The sequence below is a fragment of the Scyliorhinus canicula genome, chromosome 18 (assembly GCF_902713615.1).
Source record: "Scyliorhinus canicula chromosome 18, sScyCan1.1, whole genome shotgun sequence".
NCBI classification, from domain to species: domain Eukaryota; kingdom Metazoa; phylum Chordata; class Chondrichthyes; order Carcharhiniformes; family Scyliorhinidae; genus Scyliorhinus; species Scyliorhinus canicula.
The window spans coordinates 1,528,706-1,534,720 of record NC_052163.1 but is presented as its reverse complement, the minus strand read 5'-3'; positions in this window follow the sequence as shown (position 1 = coordinate 1,534,720).

The window sequence follows — 6,015 nt, the reverse complement described above, 5'->3', positions numbered from 1 at the left end:
GGAGGGTTGCGGGCCGCGGGGGAGGGTGGGTGGGGGGGGGCAGTGGGAGAGGGTGGGAAGAGTGGGGGGCAGGGGGAGTTACAGTGGGGAGTATGCAGAGAAATCAGGGGGCTTTGGCTTAGCTTTGGAAGAACAGCATCTAACTTCATGAATGAATATAAGGAAATGCTGCAATATATTTTTTCTATATATAAATATATATTGTTGGACTATTATACACTTTATTTTGTGAAATTATGAATGTAACTCTTTTCCATGTTTCTGGCTATGTACCTGAATGATCAAAATGTTCACCTGTCGGATAGGCACATCTCTGACTGGCCTTTTATCAGTGTGAAAAGCTTGTATACAATCTTCTGCACTCCCTGAATGGTCCTTCCTGAAAGTGCGTTGGGGTGCTGGCTTTTAAGGCAACTGCTAACATCTGTACACTTCATTCTCACTTCCTTGATCAGAAAGTGTTGTCTGAGTTCTCTGGACTGTCCAGGGCCATGCACCAAGGCTACACTATCCCTTACTGTCTTCTCTTGACAGTGGAACTCTTGGCTCTTCGCATTCTTGACTGCCTGGCTGGGAATGAAGCCGCTCCATCTGTGATGGTCCCTTAGTGAACTCAGCTCACTCTCTATATTGGGTGCAGTTTTTAAGGCTGATAAAATGTTTGCTAACCTTCCAACATTGTCAGGATCTTTCTGCCCTTTTTAACCCCCGGCCCCTTCTATTGCCTTTGCAATACCATCCACCCCTCTTCACCGTTTTGTTACCCTTCTGTCCACCCCCTGATTGCAGCCTCTCATGAAACCCTCTCTTGCTGTCTCCTTTTACAGTAAGTGCTACCTTGAACCCTGGCTCTTCAGTTTATTTCAATGCTGCTCACACCAGAATTATGCTCCAGTTGTGACCCTGTTTTTTTTCTTTGGCCTCATTATCTTCTCATCTAAACACCTTCCATTACCCCAGCCAAGAGGTATGCATAGTTCCCTTCCTTGTCTTCTGCACTTTGCTCCATTAATTTCCAACTTCCCAATGTTTCTTTCGAATCACCAGTATTTTATGCTGGATCTCTTCCTTTGTTTCGATGTGCCCAGTCATGCATTGTATTTGTTTTCCTGAAACTTTAAAATTAATAGTTAAATAAAATTCTGTGTCCTTTGTTTTTTGTGGATCTGAGTGGAGTTCTGAATGAGGTAACGCTCGATGGTAAGAGGGGTATCTCCCTAGTTTCAGTAGTTACTGGCAGAGTGCCAGCTGGCTGAGATGAGACGAGGAAGCTGCTATCCGGCACTGTGACATTTGACATGGAGCTTTAAAATTTCTGTTTTAACAATAACTTCCATTTATATAGCACCATTGGAGTAGAAATGTTCAAAATCTATGCATTTTGAGTATTATCTGACTAAATTTAACACCGAGCCTCGTGAGATGTGAAGGAAGATGGCGAAAGCTTGGCCAAATTGATATGTTTTGAGGAATGACTTGAAGGAACAGAACGGAGAGACTTCCAGAACGTAGGACCCAGACAGCTGCCGATGGTGAGGCAAAGGAATTTGGGGACGGGCAAAGGACCAGAATGGAGAGAGTGCACCATTTTCAGAGGAGTGGAGAGACGGCGGAGGTTATAGAGATACAAGAGACAAGACATAGAAGGACTCGAGAACCAGAATGTACAAAGATGCGATATGTTGCAATAACTGAGGGAATGAGGAAGCATCTGTGCAAATAAAGAAAGAAAGAGGAGCTGAAAGTAAACTCTTAGATTTACTCAAGTAGCAGAGGTGAGTTGGAAGGAAGAATTGGTTCACAGGACGATGTTACAACACCCTGGGCGAGTCCCCGGTCAATTTCAGCCCCTGTGTTGCCCCGGAGTCACAACACAAGTGAATGAATCAACAATTCTTCTAAAAATACCAAAGTCTTTGGCTCTTGGCTGCCCAATAATTACATTCACCAGGTTTGTAAGTTTAAACACAATTATGGGCGGCACAGTAGCACAGTGGTTAGCACTGTTGCTTCACATCTCCAGGGTCTTGGGTTTGATTCCCAGCTTGGGTCACTGTCTGTACGGAATCTGCACGTTCTCCCCGTGTCTGCGTGGGTTTCCTCCGGGCGCTCCAGGTTCCTCCCACAAGTCCCAAAAGATGTGCTTGTTAGGTAATTTGGACATTCTGAATTCTCCCTCTGTGTACCCAAACAGGTGCCGGAATGTGGCGACGATGGGATTTTCACAGTAACTTCATTGCAGTGTTAATGTAAGCCGACTTGTGACAAAGATAAAGATTACTGTTTATAACAAGAACTACCTTGAAAAATACAACTGGTTAACTATCACCTAACCCCTGATTCCCATTTTAACTGCCCCACCCTCTACCCACACACACAAGACAGACAAACACAGAGGGGGAGGAATAACCAAAAAAAAAATAATCCAAGCCTTGAAACCACGATCTTCCAGCCGCAGAGCCAATTTTTGATTTTCCGACCAAGCTGCCACAGGGGGCTTGTCAAAAACCTTGCTAAAATCTATGTAGACAACATGCTACCCTGATCAACCCACCTCAATCCGTGTTCGATCCTCAAAAAATTCTCGGTGTTGGTCAGTACAGTTTGTTTCTGAACAAACCCATACTGACTGTCCTTCATTAATCTGTGCCTTTATAAGTGATTTCTACTGCCACAAAATTTCTCAAATAATTTGTCCACCACAGCATTTAGGCTTACTGTAATTATTCCTCCCTCCCTTCCCAAATTATTGTACATTAACAGTCCTCCAGCACCATGTCTGCAGCCAGGTTGGAAAATGAATGGTCAGTTTGCTATTTCTTCCCTTTTCTAGCACTTTTATCAACTTTAAAATTCCAAACTCCTGAATATTTCGCCTCAGTTTATTCTCTGTTAACCACAAAGTCTATTGTTCTCCTCATTTGTGAAGACAGACACAACGTATTCATTAAGAACCAAGCCCATCTTTTCTCCCTCCAGACAAATTTGCCTTTATGCTCGCTAACTGGCCCCACTGTTATTTCCTGGGAGTGTTTGATGGGGACGGTGTAGAGGGAGCTTTACTCTGTATCTAACCCCATGCTGTACCTGTCCTGGGAGTGTTCGATGGGGACAGTGTAGAGGGAGCTTTACTCTGTATCTGACCCCGTGCCGTACCTGTCCTGGGAGTGTTTGATGGGGACAGTGTAGAGGGAGCTTTACTCTGTATCTGACCCCGTGCTGTACCTGTCCTGGGAGTATTTGATGGGGACAGTGTAGAGGGAGCTTTACTCTGTACCTAACCCCATGCTGTACCTGTCCTGGGAGTGTTTGATGGGGACAGTGTAGAGGGAGCTTTACTCTGTATCTGACTCCGTGCTGTACCTGTCCTGGGAGTATTTGATGGGGACAGTGTAGAGGGAGCTTTACTCTGTATCTAACCCCGTGCTGTACCTGTCCTGGGAGTGTTTGATGGGGACAGTGTAGAGGGAGCTTTACTCTGTATCTAACCCCGTGCTGTACCTGTCCTGGGAGTGTTTGATGGGGACAGTGTAGAGGGAGCTTTACTCTGACTTCACCACCTGTGCTGGCAGTGCATTCCACGCACCCACCACTCTCTGTGTAAAGAACCTACCTCTGATATCTTCCCTATACCTTCCTCCAATCACCTTAAAATTATGTCCCGTCGTGACAGCCATTTCCGCCCTGGGGAAAAGTCTCTGGCTATCCACTCTATCCATGCCTCTCATCACCTTGTACACCTCTACCAAGTCACCACTCTGCCTTCTTCGCTCCAGTGAGAAAAGCCCTAGCTCCCTCAACCTTTCTTCATAAGACATGCCCTCCAGTCCAGGCAGCATCCTGGTAAATCTCCTCTGCACCCTCTCCAAAGCATCCACATCCTTCCTACAATGAGGTGACCAGAACTGGACACAATATTCCAAGTGTGGTCTAACCAGGGTTTATAAAGCTGCAGCAAAACCTCACGCCAACACACCATTCGCCTTCTTAACAACCCTATCAACTTGGGTGGCAACTTTAAGGAATCTATGTTATGTGGGTCCCAAGATTACCCTGTTCCTCCACACTTCCAAGAATCCTGCCTTTAACCCTGTATTCAGCATTCAACCTTCCAAAATGATTTTCACATTTATCCAGGTTGAACTCCGTCTGCCATGTCTCAGCCCATCTGTGCATCCTGTCAATGTCCTGTTGTAACCTGAAATGACCCTCAACACTATATACAACTCCAACCTTCATGTCATCGGCAAACTTACTAACCCACCCTTCCACTTCTTCATCCAAGTCATTTATAAAAATCACAAAGAGCAGAGGTCCCAGAACAGATCCCTGCGGGATACCACTGGTCACCGACCTCCAGGCGGAATACTTTCCATCCACTACCACTCGCCAGCCAATTCTGTATCCAGACAGCCAAATTTCCCTGTATCCCATGCTCACTGACTTTCTGAATGAGCCTACCATGGGGAACTTTATCAAATGCCTCACTGAAATCCATATAGACCACATCCACTGCCCGACCTTCATCAATGTGTCTCGTCACAGCCTCAAAGAATTCAATGAGGCTTGTGAGGCATGACCTGCCCCTCACAAAGCCATGCTGGCTATCTTTAATCAAACTATGTTTTTCGAAATAACCATAAATCCTATCTCTCAGAATCCTTTCAGGTATTTTGCTCACCACAGACATAAGACTGATGGTCTGTAATTCCCATTTCCCTATTCCCTTTCTTGAACAGGGGAACAACATTCGCCTCCCTCCAATCATCCAGTACTACTCCAGTGGAGAGTGACGATGCAAAGATCATCGCCAACGGCGCAGCAATCTCCTCCCTCGTTTCCCGTAGTAACCTTGAGTATATCCCCTCTAGCACAGGGGACATATCCATACTGGTGCTTTTCAAAATTTCCTTCTTACTATCAACCTGTTCGTGTCTATTGACCTGGTTCACACTGTTCTCATGCGCAACAAGGTCCCTTTAGTGAATCCTGAAGCAAAATATTCATTTGGGGCCTCCCCCATCTCCTCAGACTCCAGGCACAAGTTCCCTCCACTATCCCTGATCGACCCTACTCTCACTCTGATCATCCTCTTATTTCTCATGTAAGTGTAGAACGCCTTGGGGTTTTCTCTAATCCTTCCCGCCAGGGCTTTTTCCTGCCCCCTTCTAGCACTCCGAAGACCATTTTCGAGTTCCTTCCTGGTTACCTCTAGAGCCGAGTCAGATCCTTGCTTCCTCAACTTTATATAAGCTTCTTCCTCTTGACTAGATGCTCCACTTCCCGTCATCTAAGGCTCCTTCACCTTCTCATTGCTTCCTCGTCTCAGCACACGCAGCAAGTGCTCCTTAAACAATCCCCACATTACTGAGGTACATTTCCGCATGAACAACTGTTCCCAATTTATGCTCCTCAGCTCCTGTCTGATAGCAGTATAATTTCCTCATCCCCAATTAAATAACTTCCCATACTGTGTGTTCCTATCCCTCTCCATGACTATGGTAAAGGTCAAGGAGTTGTGGTCACTGTCACCGAAATGCTCTCCCACCGAGACATCTGACACCTGGCCTGGTTCATTGCCGAGCACCAAATCCAATATGGCCTCTCCCCTAGTCGGCCTATCTACATATTGAGTCAGGAATCCTTCCTGTACACACCTGACAAAATCTGCTCCATCTAAACTATTTGAACCAAGGAGGTTCCAGTTAATATTAGGGCAGTTGAAGTCACCCAACTCTGTTAGTTCTGCACCTTTCCAAGATCTGTCGCCCAATCTGTTCCTCTATCTCTCTGCTGGTATTGGGGGTGTCTATAGAAAACGCCCAATAAAGTGACTGCTCCTTTCTTGTTTCTGACTTCCACCCATACTGACTCAGTAGACAAACCCTCCTCAACTACCTCCTTTGCTGCAGCTATGGTGCACTCCCTAATTAACAGTGCCACTCCCCCTCCTCTTTTACCCCCCTCCCTATTCTTCTTAAAGCATCTAAACCCCAGAACATCTAACAACCATTC